Here is a 20,066-nt window from a genome sequence, read left to right as displayed (position 1 = left end):
AATATAAATTTCAACATTCTCCGCCGTTATATGTTTTGTACCCATTCTTTGTACAAAATGGTAGAAAAAAGTTGTTGAAATACATATTTTAAGTAAATCTTATAAAAGATATTTAAATGAAAATGAAACGACTATATTGAAAATAATTGTTTACCACTTATTAATTATAGTTTATTTTGGGTTATAACTGTTGTTTTAAATGGCAATATCAGTACTATAATTGGAAATGCAGATAGTGGGAAGGCTGAAATACGAAACGATTGACGGATAATCACTACAGAATCTATATAATAGAACTTGTATGCAGAGATAGCTGCAACTGACAAGTGCGTTAAGCACTGAAGGGTGGAAAGGGACCGGGCAGTTCACAAATAGGTACCTACCTCAATGAATGTCAAATAATACAAGCGGTATAACCATTGTTATACTCGGGCATTTCCTGTGACCAATCCTATGTCTCGCGACAAGATACATTTCTTACTAATTGGTTGTGGAGATTCCCTAATAACTACAGAGAGAAAAATATGTATCACAAATTTAGTCTATGGAATAGGGATAGAGATAGCCTATTTAAGATACAAGCGTCAAAATTAATTCTTTACTGCGACTTGGTTAGAAATACGAGCGAAATCGGTTTTTAACCAACGCTTTTTATTCCATTCTGTAAATGATCGTAACAAATGATCATTTTTTTATAAATATTTGTAGAACTATATCGATTTCATCTAAATGTCACTTTGACAGTTGATATATTATTATTAAAAATGTTAAGCAGTCATAATGGGTTTTAATGAAAAGATATTGTAAATAAACTGATGAACTCGTAGTTGAGGTAGCCATTGTTAAAAGATTGAATGAAAATATCAAGTTAAAATTAGTGATTATATAATTGAGTTGCATTTAACGTCACACGCGACAGTATCAGCTTTCCTATATCTGGGAAGTTAAGGAAAGTTACGAGGACAAGAGAATGCGCGTTATACAGACTTCTTAAAAGCGTTCTATCGTACTGATCATATTATTTTACTTAAAAAATTAACGGTACGGATTTAATCAAGAACTGATACAGTTCCTCAAATCTTACTGAATTGAAAGGTTGCAGTACATAGTTTATGAATGTCACTCTATGAAATACCTAGTCGCATCTGGAGTTCCTCAAGGATCTAATCTAGGCCTCTTGGTCTTTCTCTTGTTCATTGATGATTTAAGCTCCCTCCTTCAAGTGGATTCATTATGCGACTGTAAACTTCTATACAAACTGATTTAAATACTCTTCAAGCTTGGTAACAATAAAAAATTATACTTCAATGCATCGAAATGCAAAATAGTATCATTCACAAAAAGCAGTTCTTTTTTAAGTAAATATGTATGTAGGTGTATGTCAATAGCAACTACACTCTATTACACTGTACATCGACTTGTACCCCTTATACATCTTTCATATTCACGCAGTGAAAAGACTGCAAAGAACATTTTTAGAATATTTGGCTATAAATGTTGATAATGAATATCCCTTGAGAAAAGCATATTATAATTATTTAACAAATAGGCTGCTGCATAATGCGATCGATTGCACTGAAGTTTTAGGACATATTGATATTCCTAGATACCTACCTACCATACTCTTAGAGCATAAGCCAAAAGCGGTTACCAATATACATGATGAGTAAAAATGTAAATAACAGTGCTCACTTTTTTATATCAACAACTGTACAATAAAAAAAAATTGTTAAATTGGTTGAATAGGAAGTATTTTTAGATAAAATATTAACATTAAAAGAACAAAGCCATACAGTCTGTGAGCATACACTGAAAGAAATGGGCTTATAAACTTTTTCTCTAGAATGTTTATTATTAAAAGTTTGCTGCATAGTTAATATTCAAAGAGTTTAACTGGAAAGCGCTTAATACACCTTATGCATCTATGAAATAAAGGTTATAATGAATTTATATTATTATATTTTGAATGTTTAATGTTTATTGATATGAATATTTTGATTTTTGATTTTATTTTTTTTACGTTTTGATTTGTTTGTCGAGTGTTAATAGCTAGTTGGGGGCCTTTATTGATATAAATGTTTATATTTGTTAATAATTTGGACTTGTAATTGATTGTTTGTTACTAATGTAGAGCAGACTCAACTTCTGAGTGAGGATTCCTATAATTTTATTTACTTTTATGACATGCTTAAGCGAATGAAATATGTATTAAACTTTTACAAATATTGTTATATTACACTTTTGTTTGAAATTGTAATTGTATAATTGACAATTTTTTATTCTTATTCTAATAATACCACAAAATTTCCTCCTTTTAAAACTAATGTTACAGTGCTATGATTTGTTTTTGTACTGTCGACATGTCAATGTTTGGAATATCAAAATATGTTTTTCGTCATATGCATATGCTTAATATTTTACGAATTGATTGATGTATTATTCAATTCACTGGTTATATAATCTCCAATATGGTGCAGCAATGGTTCCATAGATGGTATAGGCCGTAGAATCCCACGTTGACATCTGAAAACTTGCTCTGCTTGTTCTTTGCCGTGATGATTCCAGCCACAATTGCACTACACTTCTTATTATTTTTCACTTTGTTTAATTTTCTAATTTTATAACCAATTTAGATTTTGTGTTGCACTTTTATTAAATGATCATGGACTTTTCGGGATAATGACATTATATGAACACTGGGTTATTCGGACTTTTGCACTACTGTCTGTCAAGGACGTTTCTCCTCACGGATGACTGTTTAGGTAAATTTCCACAAACTTCATTGATTTTTATTTGTTGTTTTAGGATAAAACTGATTATGTTACTGCTTCAGGATTTTATGAGAGACTAGCTACAATGAGCTCGGATTTTGGTTTTATTGAATTAAAAACAAAAGAAACGTTGTCAAACAAACTTTTATGAATTTTTATTTTGAAAATATTTACTATATTTTAAACTACGTCATGTTTGCATATTCCGGTTCCTAGAATTTTTCTACAATATTTGATACCAGTAGCATCTTTCTAAGTTAACGTTTAAACTATAACCAAACTTTACTTAATTTTGAAAATTGTAGTTAAATTATGTTATTTAGCTTAATTTTCTGTAAGTCTTTATCTGTTTTTTGAAACTAAACGACTGAAAATTTCTAGGTTCAGCGTTTCACCGAGAACTTTTAAAGTTTACACAGAAATTTGAACTTGGGTTAGAGTCTAAATACAGTTTATGAAGTTATGAAGGTCTTTTATACTCAGCACATACTATTTTGCAGTTCTACAACACTTATAAAACTAGAAATTTACAAATTCTGACGGAACAATAATCTGTCAACATTTGAACGATACATGAAATCTTTTACAGTGGCTCAGGTTTAATTCTACATATAAATACTGATCATAGGTATGCTGCACTTTACTTTTATACCAGATTTACTACATGCTACTTCTTTATGTGTAAAACTCCGTTACCTTCTGTCGATAACTTATCAAAATTATGATATTCTTCCAAATGTGCTCATGCCTGTACAAAATAGTTCTTTAGTATTCTTTTTAACCTTTTTGTGATACATGAGTGCATTATTAAATGTATAAATTCAGTTTTAGTCACAATTTTGACAGTTGAAACGTTTCATGGAACAATTTTAAGACTTGTACCATTACAAACATTTTATATGTAAACATATCCTTCATTTTACTTTATTCTGTCTTACACACCCTTTTTGTGTCAGATTTTACTATACTATAGTTAAATATTTTTTTTATTTCAAGAATTTTATATTTGGTAAGGACGATTTGTGGTATAAAGACTAATATCCGAATCTGTTATGAACAGAATTATTCGTTTTATAATAATTATGTTTCCGTTTTTAACGTGTAAAACGCTTCTTACAATGGCTTACAAGTGATGATCACTTTGGCGCATAATTAGTTACAATCGTAAAATTTCTGTCAGTCATTTAATATCATGTTTTTAACTCGATATCAGAAATAAAGCAAATAATATCAAACTATGCCGTTGTCGTTAATGATATACTGTTTCTGAAAATTTAATGTCATATGTTTTTAACTCGATATCGGAAATAATATTAAACTATGCCATTGTCGCTAATGATATACTGTCTACTACATCGAGTAGGTAGTTATGAGTCGTCTAGAATTCTTATAGAAAACTATGTTCATTTTAAAGTAAACGTAGACATTGTTAAAAATTAGTAAAATACTGATGTTCTTACTCATAGACATTTTAACTGAAATCATGCAATAAAAGCACGCAATAGAAGCTATTATGGGTCAAGATCACATAAAAATAATAATGTTTTTACCTTGAAAATTATATATTATATAGAAAACCCCTAAGAAAACTCTAATCGTCAAAAACATTTTCAGTCAGGTTTGGATATTGCAAGATCAACTTTGATGTTGCGGCCACTTTTCACTGTTTTTTTTTTAATTTTAATGCAAAAACATCTCGAACAACTGTTTATTAAAGGAAACAGTTTTAAAAGTATCGAAGAAGCGCAAATTTTTGCAGGTTTATTGATAAGGCTTCTTTGTCTAAAAGACAAACTTTCCAATCACAAGGTGTGTTAAAATTTAATATGCTTATGGCAACGGTTATTTTACCCTAATATAGTTTAGCGAAGGTCTTCAAGCTCAAACAGAATTTTTCTGCTCCTTACTGATACAATTTACGTGTATCCAATGACTCAGCCATTAATAAAAGTCTACTTTGCTATTTCAAGAACACGTTTTCGTGCTCACACGACAAAGAATTATATTTTATATATTTGTATTTCAGATTATGCCTGAATATAAGTTAGTTATTAACAGTATAATACACTATTGTTGTGTTGCCGTTTTATACGAGTTTTATTGGTGCCTCACGACTAGCACAGTTTCTATGACAATACCCGGCAATAAAATTTAATTTGTATACACGATATTAACTACAGTCTCTTGGTGATTTCATGGATTGTAACAGAATTTATTATAATTGAGATTTTGCAGATTACGCAATTAATAACTACTTTAATATTCCCATTCGAGAATATAGCTGAATTACTGTTATGCCATCAAATAAAGCATTGTTATCAGATTCACATATAGCAGATTTTATTAATATGTTAATTATATCAAATTATGCAAATACGAACCAATTTTATCGATCTGTGTCATTGGAAATTGTCAATTTCATACTTCCGTGAAGGTACACGCAGTAAATTTGAATCCGTTTTAACAATAAATTTTATATTCAGTTTCATTAACAATGTGTTACCATGAACTGCAAACACTGAATTAAAACAGTGGCATATTTGTGCATTTATGTCGATGACATGACGGTATTGAGAGAAATATTTATTTGTTGGTAAGTACAGTAAACTTATAACAATTAAAATGGATTACTTATTTGTTATCAGAAATATACTGAGATGCTCCAATTAAGATAATTAGTTTTTTAGTGTGTGTTTGTCTATGTAATATGTAATGTTGAGCGTCAGTGGAAATATTATAAATTTTGAATATTATTTTTACAAAATATATTTTTTATTACTTACCAGGCTAGCTTTTTATTTGGTATCACTCAATTTAATTTTGAAATATGAATTGTTAATTAAAGATTATTTCTTTTTTTATAAAGTATTCTGGATTTAAAATGGGATTCTATTTTACGTTTGATTATTTTAATGACAATTGGATTACCTATGTCAATTTTGTATAAATAATAAACATCAAATTTAATAGAACATGAGGTCTTATCTCAGTAGTCGGTTCACAAAATAGGTTTTAATTGTAATTACCTTGTTAAAAAAAATTAAATAATATTGTTGTAATCTGTGTTTAAATTTTTATATTGATATAATAAATTAGAAATTTATAATCTTTTTTTTAAATGTCCCTATTTATCCTGCGATAACTTATTTTTACTCTACAAACTAACATTTACTTATTTCTGCTATTTCTCTCCTGTCCTCTTCCTTCTTTTCGTCCACTCACTCTCTCCTTTTTGTCAATTTGTTCCTTTCTCGGTCTCTTATCTCCTTTGTTCCTAGCTACGATAATTCTTTCCTTTATAGTTTCCTGCACGATAACCAACAATTTTGTATTCTTCTTACTCCTTAAGAAAATTTTCTTTCTTTTTCTCAGCAACTGATTTTTACTATCAGCTTCGTGTTCTTTTCCTTTCCTCTTCTTTAATTTATCTAACCTTTTTTATACAATATTCTTTTTCTGTTTTGACAAATATATCCCCTCTCTCCTGTCTTCTTTATTATTAATTTTTTTTGTCTCCTTGATTACCACTACACTGCACTCTTATTTTTAAATACAATTTTTTCTTAACTTATCCTTTTTAATTTAACCAATCAGATTACTTTTTAATTTTAGATTTCCAATTTAACCTTTGCAATATTACTTAATCCTTATTTTGCTATATACCCTTATTTAATGACCACTTTTATTAATTTTGATTGATATTTCATCAAAATTTATATTTTACTTTTAAATTGTCATTTTGCATCTAATTGTCATTTTAATTTCAAATCTATTACTTAACTCTTACATTGTCATTCTTCGACATTAATCTATTTTCATACTAATACTGAATTTAAACTTTTGATTCATCTCAATACATTGTAAAATTTTATTTGAAACGTAAATTTACAATTACATTGTGGAATAGAAAGATTTTGGTTGAATGATTTCCGGGCTGGTTGCCACGTCGTCGGTTTACAACACTTGACGTTTCGAGAGACATATCGCTCTCTTCTTCAGAAGTTACTCTGAAACTGGAGATCTACTAGTCTTGTCACTATTTATATTTCATATGGTCACTGGTCCATGATGTTCCGGTGGGTGACCTCGTACGCGTTGTTGACGTTCCAATGGGTTGCTTTCACGGATGACTCTCTTCCATATACCTGGCAGATCTACGCCACCATCCCTATTGAAATTGTTCGGATTTCTGTACATTTCTAAAGCTTCTGTGTATAGTCGGGGCCAAAATCTTCTCTCTCTCACCACCATGTTGGCTTCATTTAGATCCACTCTGTGTCCTGTGTCCGCCCTATGCTCTTCTACTGCCAGTTGTTATTTTTGAGGTGACTTTTGTGTTCCTTTAACCTCGTGTTGATGTGCCTTCCTGTTTGTCATATGTAGACCTTTTCCGCAAGAGCAAGGAATACTGTACACACCGGGGCCCTGGAGCTGGTCGTTGTTGCAGGTCTTTGGAAACGCTGCCGCCACCTTCCTTACAGTGCTGAACACTGTGTTGATATTCCTCTTCTTCAAAAGGTGCCCGATTTTATCTGTACAACCTTTCACGTAAGATAGATACGTCATTGCTAAGTATTCCTGTTTCTCAATGGGTGTATGTCTCCTCGTGATAGCTCGTTCTATATTTCTCGTCGTGTAGCCATTCCCTCTCAAGGCCGTGCGTAGGTGTTCTAGTTCTTCGGCCAAGTGTCTTGGCTCGCTGATGATCCGCACTCGATGAATCAAGGTATTATGATCCCCTGTTTTTGGGCTGGGTGGTGGTGGGAATTCGAATTCAGATACCTGTCTGTGTGAGTTGGCTTCCTATATACTCGATGTCCTAAAGTGCCATCTGGTTTCCTCTCAACCAAAACATCCAAGAAGGGAAGAGCGGCGTTTTTCTCTACTTCCATGGTAAACTGGATATCTGGATGTATCCCATTAATGTGATCCAGGAATTCCGCTACGGTGTTGCGTCCGTGGGCCCAGATGATGAAGGTGTCGTCAACATATCGGTACCAGCATTTAGGCTTCAACGTAGTGGATTCCAGGGCTTTCTTCTTAAAGGCTTCCATGTATATATTGGCCAGGACTGGAAATAACCCATTGCTGCTCCCTGCGTCACTTTTCACTCTGTATATGGATTTGCCAGTGGTAATGGACTATAGCTTATAATAATCGTTTAGCTCCTTCTACTCAAATATTTTCTAAACTTCATCATCGACTTCATGCATTGAAGAATTTTGTAAAAACCCAGTCGACTGTGAAAGACCTAGTTCTATTTCGCTCTCGAGGTAGAAAAGCAAGTTTTGGAAGAAGTGAGAGAAAACTTCTCTCTTTTCTTCTTTCTTTATCTTGCTTGGAGAACCCTTAGAGAGCATATGCTGCACTCCTGTCATATCTAACGTGTACAAGCATTCAGTTCACCATAATGTTATGTTACATTAACACTTTATATTAATATGTGGTTTTGGGATAACATGCAAACAATTCAGATATGCTAACATTCATACTTGTTGCGGATGAAGTAGGATTTATGACAGACGCAATTTTCATATCCCGTTTCGGCTGACCAGAAACTATCCTTGAATCCAGGTGTCAACAAAACTTTAGATCAGATATATGGATGGCAAGTTAATAGGACATATTCTTGTGCTTAATCAATTGCTTTCAGATTTTCCGAGAGATTTGCTCCTGGAGGTAATTTCCTCCACAAAACTCGTTATGATATCTGAAAGTACTATTTTTCTCCTTCTTAAAATATCTAAATTCCCACTGCCTTTCAGGTTTTAGGAATTGAATTCAGAATTACAAAATCCAATGCATTCACAGAACCTATACAGATTTGGTCGAGGATAGGATGTAAAACCGTTGGTACCTTGTCTAAGAAATGTTACGCAAGTAAAAGTTCCCTAACCTACGACAAAGTGAAGGTTCGGCAAAATTTGCTCCCAGGTTGGGAGTTGCTCGTCTTCAGGCGTCGGTGCTTAGTTATAGTCAGCCATAGCCAGAAATAGGTGGATGTAAAATAACCAAAAAGGTAAAAGGAAAAAATTTGGAAACGAAAAAAAATATATTGAATAGTACATAAAATTTCTAGAAGAAAATATGGTTACAAATTTTATCATTTAAGGTTTATTTTCATATTACGATATCCATACCACTTATTCTTCAGCTCGCAGACCGAAGAGTACCTAATATTAATCAATGTTTCTAGTATAAAAATTATGAAATTGTTGAGATCATTGAATTCGTAACTGCAAATTGCATAGAAAGGTTAAATAAAACTTAGAAAAATATAAACACACATCAATTTTCCATTTAATGCCAATTGAATTTGTACATCAACATGTTTGTAAAATTACATCAACTATATTCTGAGACGTTTCTGGTTACGACTTATATGTAGCATAGTATTTTTTAATATTGCATTTTTCTTCTTGAAAGAATTTTCGAAGTTAAAGCCTAAGTCGTGTAGGAGGCAAACAGGGAAATATCTGAAATTAAAAGTTTCTGGAAACTGTCAGACTAATATAACGCAGGCTGTGCGAAATAAAATTTAATGAAAGAGAGCTGCACATTTACTTTAAAATATTCAGCGTTCATTTTACCGCTTTTACTTCCATTTACACAAATCTTAAAATTCCTGTAAAAAATCGCATATACCAAACATAACATACAAACTATTAAGAAAAAAACGAAGAATCCTAAAATATATATTTTTTGTCAGTTTTAATTCAATTTTAGTCAATAATAAAGAGAATGATTCCTCAGTTAATTCTAAGAAAAAATCCATGCCACCTAACTTTCGAGTTGCAGAATGTTAAATGTTAAAAAAATGATTCCTGCCTATGTAACAGTATCTACCGTAATAAATAGTATTGCTAATTATTTTTTTCATAAATTGATCATTTCTGAACACTCATAAAAATTTTATGTAAGATACCAGATCATTGGTTATTTTAACGCGATAGTAGGTAATGTAAAATTACATCATACAAGTAAAGTTACATGAAGCATGTAATTTTACACTGGTTGTGTAATTCGCCTAAAATTTACGTTATCGACATATACGTCTAAAGTGTAATTTGACTAAGAAATAGGAAAACTACTTAGTATTTTTAAAAAGAAATCGAAGATGTAGGCATTATTATTTTGTAATATTTTTCGAAATAAATATTGTTTTCTACATACTTAAATATTTTTCCAAGTTAGGTACAACTTAGGTGAGTGAAGGGAAAATAATAATAAATAAATTTAAGAAGATTTATTAATGCAGTAAAACATATTCGCTAGAGTAAAATATAAATTTCTGTAATATACCTAAATATAAATAATACAGATAATTATTTGAAACAAATAATTGAACAGCTTTCTTAAAATCAGTGAATAGTGAAAATCTTGGTATAGCTGATTTAAATTAACGAACAATTTCTGTAAAAAAAAATCTCCCTATTTATTTAAAGGACAAAGTATATGTTTAATTTTACACACTTTATTTTTAATGAAGTATTTATCCTTCAATGTGTAAAATTAAAAATTAACTACCAAATATGTTTTCATACTCTCAAAAGTCATATAAAGTTTGAATTAACCTTAGACTTCTTTAACTATGAGAACTAATTAAATAAACAATGGGTACATATATAATACAAATGAGACACATAAATTCACTTCTAATTTAAAATAATTAAGTAAGGAAAAACATGCTTTGTGTTTTATTGCGGTTTTCATTTATAACGAGCGTTCAAATAAAAACGTGGTCAAGTTGGTTCTGAAAATTTGGACGTAGGGCGTAGCGTATAGCAAATGAACTTAAACGTCATCTGTCAAAGCGCTATATCGCCGCTATCAATTTGAATATTTTCGTTTTAAAAAGCGTTTAAAATGGTGTTTTCTCAAGAACAAAAAGTGTTTATCATAGAGTCCTACTTTAGAAATGGACGCAAGATTGATGGAATATGGAAGTATTCTATTGAGGAATGTTTCATAGAATTTCAAAATCAATTTCCCGGCGTTGTTGAGTACAAAATTTTTCAAAGTGCAGTTCAGCGTTGTGTTAATGTTTTTCGTGAAACGGGCAGTGTAACAAGAAAAGAAGGAAGCGGCCGACCTAAAAAGCGGACTGAAGAATTAAAAGAAAATGTCCAACAAATAATGGAAAATGCGCCAAGAACTTCTGTACGTGTTTTATCACAAATGGTGGGAGTATCAGTCGGTACCTGCCACACAGTGTTAAAAAAAGATTTGCGTTTGTTCTCCTATCGTTTAACTTGTCAGCAAGAACTTCATGAAGTTGATTTTCCGCGACGGGCTGTATTTTGTGAATGGTTTTTAAACAACTACGGTGAACTTCATAATATCACCTTTTTTTCTGATGAAGCCTGGTTTCATTTAAGTGGTTACGTAAACTCACAGAATATGAGAATGTGGTCTTCTGAAAAACCAGATAACTTTTTTGTCGAGGGCCCTCTACACGCTCAAAAAATTGGAGTTTGGTGTGCTCTCAATCGAAGGAGGATTTATGGACCTATTTTTTTTAATGGTACTCTTACTGCGCAAAGGTATAGAGAAGAAATTATCGCTCCTTTTGTTAACCAGCTGGAAGAAAACGAAATTACAAACTTTTACTTTCAACAAGATGGCGCAAGGGCACATACGGCAGGCGAGACGATGAATATGTTGAGGGAAGTTTTCCAAAATCGACTAATAAGTCTCAATGCTGAACATGAATTTCCACCGAGGTCATGTGATATTACGCCGTGTGATTTCTTTTTGTGGCCTTACCTTAAAAACACTATTTTTGAACTGCCTATTCCTGATTTAAACCATCTGCAGGCTCGACTTATAGACAAGATTCGTGAAATTAACAATACCCCGAGCATCTTAGAAAATGTCTTTAATTCTTTGAGGAACAGGTGTGAAAAGTGCTTGGAACAAGGAGGGGGACACTTTCAGCAGCTGCTTTAATTTATTGTTATAACAAGGAGGGGGACACTTTCCGCAGCTCCTTTAATTGTTTGTTATTGTTATCACGATTATTCTTTAAAATAAAGTTATATAGTCATTAACGTTATTGAAACTGACAGCTGCTATACAACTCGTTGAGAAATAAGGTTAAGTTGGTCGCTATAAGCTACTCCCTACGTCCAATGTGCCAACTTCGACCACGTTTTTATTTGAACGCTCGTTATTAAGGCTTTTTCTGAATGAAAATTGTCCTAGTACTCGCACCTAAGCATTTTGAGATGGAATCTTTGAACCATTTCGAGAGCAATGGCCACTTGTTGAGAACTGAAAAGAAAATATAGTGTCAAAAAAAACAAAAAGTGATATAGCTCTTAAATAGTAAGTTAGCCACAGTGTGTAAAGTTTAGGCGCATTTCAATATGGTTATTATTGGCGTTTCTCATACTCTTCAATAATTTTACACATGTAAGATCCTTGTATAAATTGATACCTTATCATTACTGGACATATAAATTAAATACTACAACTGCCTATTGTGCTATTTTTATGGCTAAAATTTATTATGTAGCTACATTTTTCATGAGCTATACCGAAAGCAAATGGTGATCTTACAAATGACAAAAAATTACATGAAACTGGCATGTGACGTAAGCAAGATCATTTACGAGATAAATCTATATATTTTTATAAATAAAAAAAACACTAGTTTTGCTGTTAAAACTGGAAAAGCGAATGATAGAAATTAATTATGAAGGTATTCCGAAAATGGTGGAAGATCCATGGATATATAAATCAATAAGCAACCCGTTCATGCGATAAAGCCCTATTAAAATACACCGAACAGTGGATTAACGTATTCGTCCGGACTAATTTTACTAAAATGTTTGCTCGTTCGCTTGTAAAATATGTTTATCTGATTTACTAGATTGGAAATTAATTATTTTGATTTATATTCCCTTTCAACGTAGTGCTTAATAAATTTTTATTTATAAATAGCTCTCCATTTGTTTATTTCTAATTCGATATATTCGTACAGTGTTAAAAAAGTGTAAATATAAAATAAAGCAAAAAGTACGTAGAAAAATAAGAAAAAATATTTAATGAGTATATGTCAGGGTGCAACTGTTTTCGTAAAACAATCGATTCCAATGCTACTTGCTTAAATAATTAAGAAATTAATTAAGAAAATTAACCATAAATGTAAACCGACTCTATGCATCTTGTGCACGTGCACGGACAAAATGCTTAGGACTCGCCACATGCTTCACTAATTGGCTGACGTTCCACGTGACTTCCACAATCAAGCAAATCTGATAGTAGGTTAGTAAGTCTTGTGTTCTTTAGTTGTGTTGCAGTATTACTTAGATGGTGTATAAAATGTTTTCTGAAGAAGATAAGTAAACGACCTATCAGTACCGTGTGGCGTGTAAGTACTACGGGAACAATTATTACAACTCTATAATGTACAATGGATACTAAATAACAAGTACTTCCAGTCCCGTGTGGAATTTTGCCAGTGGTTTAGACATCATCATTCAGCACAAGACCCGGATTTTATAAGCAAGGTGCTTTTTACGAATGAATGTTGTTTTACTGGAGATGGCATACTAAATTATCACAACATTCACTATTGGTGTGATGCAAATCCTCACGTTATATAGGGTGTGGCGTGTATAATCTATAAAAATTAAACTACAGCTTCCTTATGATATTTGTAATAGAAAAGTCTTATATGAAAAAGTTCTATCTTCGCGTTTTTTTTTTGTAAATTAAAGTTCATTTATTTAACGAAAATGAAGGCCGACCCTGTGTTATTTGTTAAAAACTTTGGAAATATTTTTATGCGGCCTGATGCAACTCTATAATTTAAGTTGATATAATCTAATACTAGTTATAGTAAAAGGTTACGTTACATTGTTAAAAAATTTGTGCAGTCAACTGATTTTGTAATTGTTTTGAATTCATTATTCACATAATTATTAAATATTTAATATCGTTCATCGATCCATCACTGTTAAAAAGTGAAAGATTCCAGACAAAAGTTTTTATTTTGTAATTCCACGATAGTGACAGTGTAATTTTTATAAACAAGTAAAATATAAGAATAGCGTGCCGATTACATTAAAAATGAGATTCTTACTTTGCTTAATTTTTTAGTTTGTGTACAAACTAGTTTTACAATGAACCGAGAAAACAATGCATTTCCTATTACCGAACGTGTCGATATGGTGTTAGTGTATGGTGCAGCCGGAGAAAATGCGCTCGCGGCGATTAGATTGTACCGGAAACAATGGCCACAATGTCACCCCTCATGTACAAATAAAATCCTACAGGGCGTTCAGCGGCTGTGAGATATGGGAAGTGTTATTCCTCGAAGAGAAGGACGTGGTCAGCAAGTGAACCTTAATGTTGAAGACGCAGTGTTGGAAAATCTTGACGAAGACCACACAATTAGTACTTGACGACTCGCACAGCAAGTAGGAGCCTCATCTCGTACCGTACATCGCATCTCACTCACTTTCAACATCGGTTCTCGGTAAATGTTTGGGCTGGCATAATAGACGATGTACTTTGGGTCCCTATTTTTTTGAAGGACTACTAAATGAACCAACATATACTGATTTTTTGAAGAATCGGTTGCCTGAATTATTGGACGATGTGGCATTTCAAGTTCGCGTACGCATGTTTTATCCTCAAGATAGAGCTCCTCCACACAGTATTCGAGAAGTAATGACACTTTTGAATGAAATGTTTCCTCAGCATTGAATTGGATGCTTTGGTCCTGTTCCGTGGCCACCTTGATCTAACTCAAATGGACTTTTATCATTGAAGGCACTTGAAGTCATTGGTTTAGAGTACTCCAATTGCTACTGTGGAAGAATTGCGAAACCGTATACTTGAAGCTGCTGACACAATTAGGGGATTATCTGGAATTTTGGAAAATCGCCAAAATTGGGTGCATCGGTGCCATGCCTGTATCCGCGCTAATGAGGATCAATTTCAACATTTTCTCTAGAAATGGTAAGTTTTATTTCATTTTGTTCCATATTTTAATGGAGTTTGTTTAGTGCACGCAACTACAGATGCTTGCGGATGTGGTTTTTTTTGCGAACTCTTGCAGTAACAACAATGCATTTAATATAGTAATTACTATTAATTATTATAATAAAAAAATATTGTCTTTTTTTAAATATAAATTTTTCTTAGTTTGTACTTTTGCATTGAAAAATTCTCCAAAAATTGAGAAGTATCTTTCTATCTTTTAACGACGATTTGTTTACGCGGCTGGTCTACAGCACGTAACTCATCGTCCAGCACATGGACAAGACCGTTCCAGAGAAAATATTTTGATCCATAATTGAACTTTAATTTACGAAAAAAAAAAACGCAAAAATAGAACTTTTTCGTACAAGACTTTTCTATTACAAATATAGTTAAGAAGCTGTAGTATAATTTTTATAGATTATACACGCCACACCCTGTATAGAAATCTCGGTTTTCAGTTAATGTATGGCGTGGTGTTTTTGGTGACACATTACTCGGCCCAATAGTGTTACTTGCACGTTTAAATGGTGATGCTTATTTAGAGTTTTTAACAAACGCCTTACCTGATTTGTTGGAAGACGCCTATTTACAAATTCATGCATGATGGTGTCCCTTCCTATGTTTCTGGTGCTGTTTGTGAATTTTTACATACTAATATCCCGAAAAAGTGGATAAGACTAAATGACTCTGTTCGGATATAAACCTCTGGGATTTTTTGTTTGGGGGTTTATGAAACAGAATATGTACCGAACGCCTATTGTCGATGCACCATATTTTTGCTGCCTAGAACAATTTTTCTAGAGCATATCGTCTATCGGTAAGTATTATGTGTTACCTACTTTTAAATGAAATTTGACATTTCAGCATTTTCGACCACAAAATTTAAACCATCAAAAACGCCATTAGCGCTTTTTTACTGCGACGCGCGGCTACTTCGATATCAAAGGTACAACTGGCTGCTTTCATGTGAAGTTTTTTTTTCAATTTGAAATGTAATGTTTTACACCATCATTGATAAAAGTTGCTCATTTTCGTGCCCTCTATCACTCTTTTCAAGAAACGCAGTCATTTTAGAGACATCCTGTATAGAAAACATAGTAAGTAGATTCGTTTGTCGTTATTAAACAAGTCGTTTTATGTATATTAAGGAGGTATATCAGAGTCCGAGTGAAGTGAGGATCGCAGAGGGGGTCCTATGCTTTTCTTATGGGACTAAAACCCGCTACCAACTTGAAAAAATTAAATTCTATTGAAATTATTTGCGATAAACATTATCTATATAGCAAAGAAATCTACTCAATATGCACATAACATACATATTGAAAATTAACAACATAAAAATATCATATTTAAGTAGTTTTAAATTATATTTAATGAACGCATAAACACTATGTAGATGTGGCAACAGCGCTAATAATCGAGTGCAGTTGTACACACTGCGAACCTACAGACCTCGGACATCGGAGATATTGCGCGTCAAATTCGGGTAAAGATGCGTACGCGTTCAAAAATGTATTGTGTGTAAACTATGTACAATATAATTATTATATATAGCAAATATATCGTATTATCCTCGCGAAGATTTGTATCCTTTATTTAAAATCCGTAAATCATGTGAACTGGTAAAACAACGAGAATTATGTTAATTTAGTTCTAAAGAAATGAAATGACACTCGCGCCCATCTCTCGTCCAAGTCAAAGAAAATGTTGGATGCAATTTTGAAGGTTCTGTGATAGAAATTACATTATTACTCACTGTTCGTGTTTTTCATCTCTATTTTAGTAATGTTACAAAAGTTTTGCAACTATAACTAATTTTTTAGATATAAAGTTTGCTGAGAAATATTTATGTTCCTTTGTTATTCCGTACAAATGCTTTTATCTCAAGTATTACTAATTATATTAATCAAGTAAAGAAAACTTTATGTAACCCTAAATATTGCTGGGTAATGATTACGATGTTTTTATAAACCATTAAATATATTAAAAGGATTTATCAACTGTATTTTTTATTCCAATAAATATATCACAGCTTCCTAGTCTTTTTTAATTAATCTAGTTTTTTAAAAACATTACAAAAAATCATCTGTTGTGGATAATTTATTGTTGATAACAATGTACATGGGATTTAGGAAAAATGTATATGTTTGAAATCAATTTCGTTTTTATCAAGTCTTTCAAATGTATTCCCTCCTTGCTGTCAGCTGATTGCGACGTTGCCACATTAATCCTCAAGTCAGACAGAAATGCAATTATTGGTTTCTGTTTCTAATTAATACAGCTGTACTATGTTCAAAACCTACATTAGTTTTACATCAAAAATAAGATAATACTGTGTACTATTTATGGAAAAGTTTTGTTTCACAATTTATACGTTTTTTTCTCAGTATGACAAAAAAAGAGCCGCACCGTCCATCTTCGCCATATAAACCTATGCTAAAATGAACAACTTTCAACAACAATTTCTCAAAATCTAGATTAAAAAAAATTTCAAAAACGTATGACGCACAGAGGGAGCACTAAGTAATACGCTATATAAATTTCAAGTACATCTGTGCATTTAGGTAAACTCGATATACCTCCTTAAGTGATCAGTGAAATAGTCCCGTATAAGCAAATAAGCATATACTTTTTGCCTGGGAACATTTTTCTCAGTGTGAGTATGATATTCTGTAATACCCTATCCTAAATATTGCAACAATCGATTATTCCTTTAATTTACTGAAGTTCAATATAATTTATCTGTTGCGCCTTGAAAATAAACCGCTTTGAATGGCCATCTAGGGAAGATCACGATTAAGTGCAATATGATTCAGTGTTGCAGAAACGTCACACTCAAGGCGCAGCAGCGAGTGGTTGGAAAATGCAAGGCACTTCATCTTATTTATTTATACAGGTCGGATTCATTAGTTAAGTGATTACTAGACGTTTCAGGAAAACTAAAGTTAATTCAAATAAGCTTCTGAAAAGATAACTGTAACTTTGAAACTTCACCTGACTCAAATTGCTTAGTTTGATTATACTTACATAAATAATTACGTTTGGTAGCTGGGTAAGATCTAGGATCCCAGTGCAGAGCAAAATAAACTGTAACTTTTCATTTAAACTCGCAGGTGTAGAAAAAAGCAACTGGTTTGTGATAAATATAAATTTTCAGTAACAAATAAACAAATATACAACCTGCCCCAATATTCCTTGTACAGGGTTATTCATATAAGATTTTACCCCCCTTAACTTTTTTATTTTTTGAGTTAGAAATAGTTACAATAAAAGTTGTAGGGAATGTTTCTGTGAGTTTTAATGAATTTATGAAAACAGAAATTCTGTATAATTCAGGAATCAGGAAGAAGCAGAGATTCCGAAAATTGAATAAAATACAGGGTGTTCCATTAAAAAAAATAAGTTTGATGCGTATCATTGGAACGCCCTGTATAATTTATATTTTGATAAACTCATTAAACTCACAGAAAGATTCCCTACATCTTTTATCTTTACTATTTTTGTGTAACTCAAAAAATAAAAAAGTTAGGGGGGTAAAATGTTATATGAATAACCCTGTACATAGATACCGAAGATTCTGGGATGCGATATAAGGTTTGGGAAACGTATCTCTATCCAAAGTTGCTCAAATTTGGCAAACATTTTTGTTTTCTTTTTTTTTAAGCATTTACTTAAAATTACTAATACTGATTTACTTTTCTAACATTTTTTTGTAAGCAAATGACACTTTTGGACACTAACGGAAGCAATTTATTTACAGAAATAGGAACATTTCTGTAAATCACATACTTTGGTCAAAAAATCGCATATTAAACTGAGAATCTCTATTTCTTTTTTTATAAGTTGATGTACCAGAAAAGGGTACAAATGTTAGACATTCCTCTCTATCTGTATTCTGAAATGTTTCATTAAACGAAACCTATAACGTATGTGTCATCAGCGTAACAGTTCATTTTTAGCAAGTAAAAACTAATCCATTTACATATATTCAAAATAGAGTAGGGCCTAAAACAGAACCTTAGGAAACTACTAAGGATAAGTTATTTACGTCTTCTAATCCTTGAAATAGTTTGGAGGTAACTGAGTATACTGAGATACAGCACTTAGGCCCCATTGGGCCCCTTGTGCATCCTCCCAGCTAGAGATCAGCTCTCCTGATCCATCAACCACCCTACCAAGGAGAAAAGATGATGACGTTGCTCAGGGGGATCTCTTTGATGTAGACCATAGAATGCCACCGTTAGAGTACTTGGAAAACTGTCTCGTCTTCCTGCTCACAACCTCTACAGAGATGTGTTTAGCACTTCCTCATATTGTAGAGCTGTTTCCTTAGCCAACAGTGTCCCGTCTGAATATCCGTCACCAAGCGACGGCTTACTCTGGACATTAGCCAGGTATTTTTTAACTGTGTCTTTGCTGGAGTATCCTAAGAATTCGTTAGCAACTTGACAGCTGTTTATTTCACCCCACCATGTTCTAAACTCTTTGTCGGTGTTTTCCTTAATCATTTCAAAAAGTGCTGACAATAAGAACACACTGGATGAACCTGGTCCAAATACAGTACGACCAGATGTCCGCCTAGCTAGCTTGTCAGTTTCTTTATTGCTATTACACCGGTCGTGTCCCTTAACCCAGCATACGGATATGCTGTTGGTAGCTGCGATCACCATTAGCGCTTGGTGCATTCCCATACCGATCTGGACATTATCTTCCAATTATGCAAGATCAGTACTAATTGTCTTCTATCTGTGTAGATTATAATACTTGTGCCCATTATCTGCCTATGGGCAGCTATGGTTATACCTGACAGTTCCGCTTGTATCACTGTGGCACGTACATCTATAGCCCACTGTACATCCTGTACATTTTTTCCTTTTTGATCCGTCAGTGAAGATGTTAATTGCACCCTCACTCGACGTCTCCTCCTCACTTTTGATGAGTACTGTGTAGAGAACACAAACTGATTGTGAGCAGAAATGCTATCAGTGTCTGCATGCAGAAGAGGCATTTTCCTGATGGCGTCTTTCCGTAGGTGACACCTGACTTCTCCACATCCTACATTTGGTTTAACATCAACGTTCTTGAAGCGAAGCATAGTTGTCAGAGCCACCTCCTTTAGATAAATATGAAGGGTGGCAGACGTGGCATCACCTATAACGTTGGTGTTGTTCGCATAGCTCCTGTGACACTCAGGCAAGTTATCTTTGCACCTGGCTTTACTTCTATTTAGCTGCTGTAGCTCCGTAGGCCAACATTGGTCTCACTGTGTATATCCACATGATTACCTTTGGTTTTACCAAG

Source organism: Anoplophora glabripennis, unplaced genomic scaffold (genome assembly GCF_000390285.2).
Source record: "Anoplophora glabripennis isolate ALB-LARVAE unplaced genomic scaffold, Agla_2.0 scaffold433, whole genome shotgun sequence".
Lineage (NCBI taxonomy): Eukaryota > Metazoa > Arthropoda > Insecta > Coleoptera > Cerambycidae > Anoplophora > Anoplophora glabripennis.
This window is presented reverse-complemented; position numbering follows the sequence as displayed.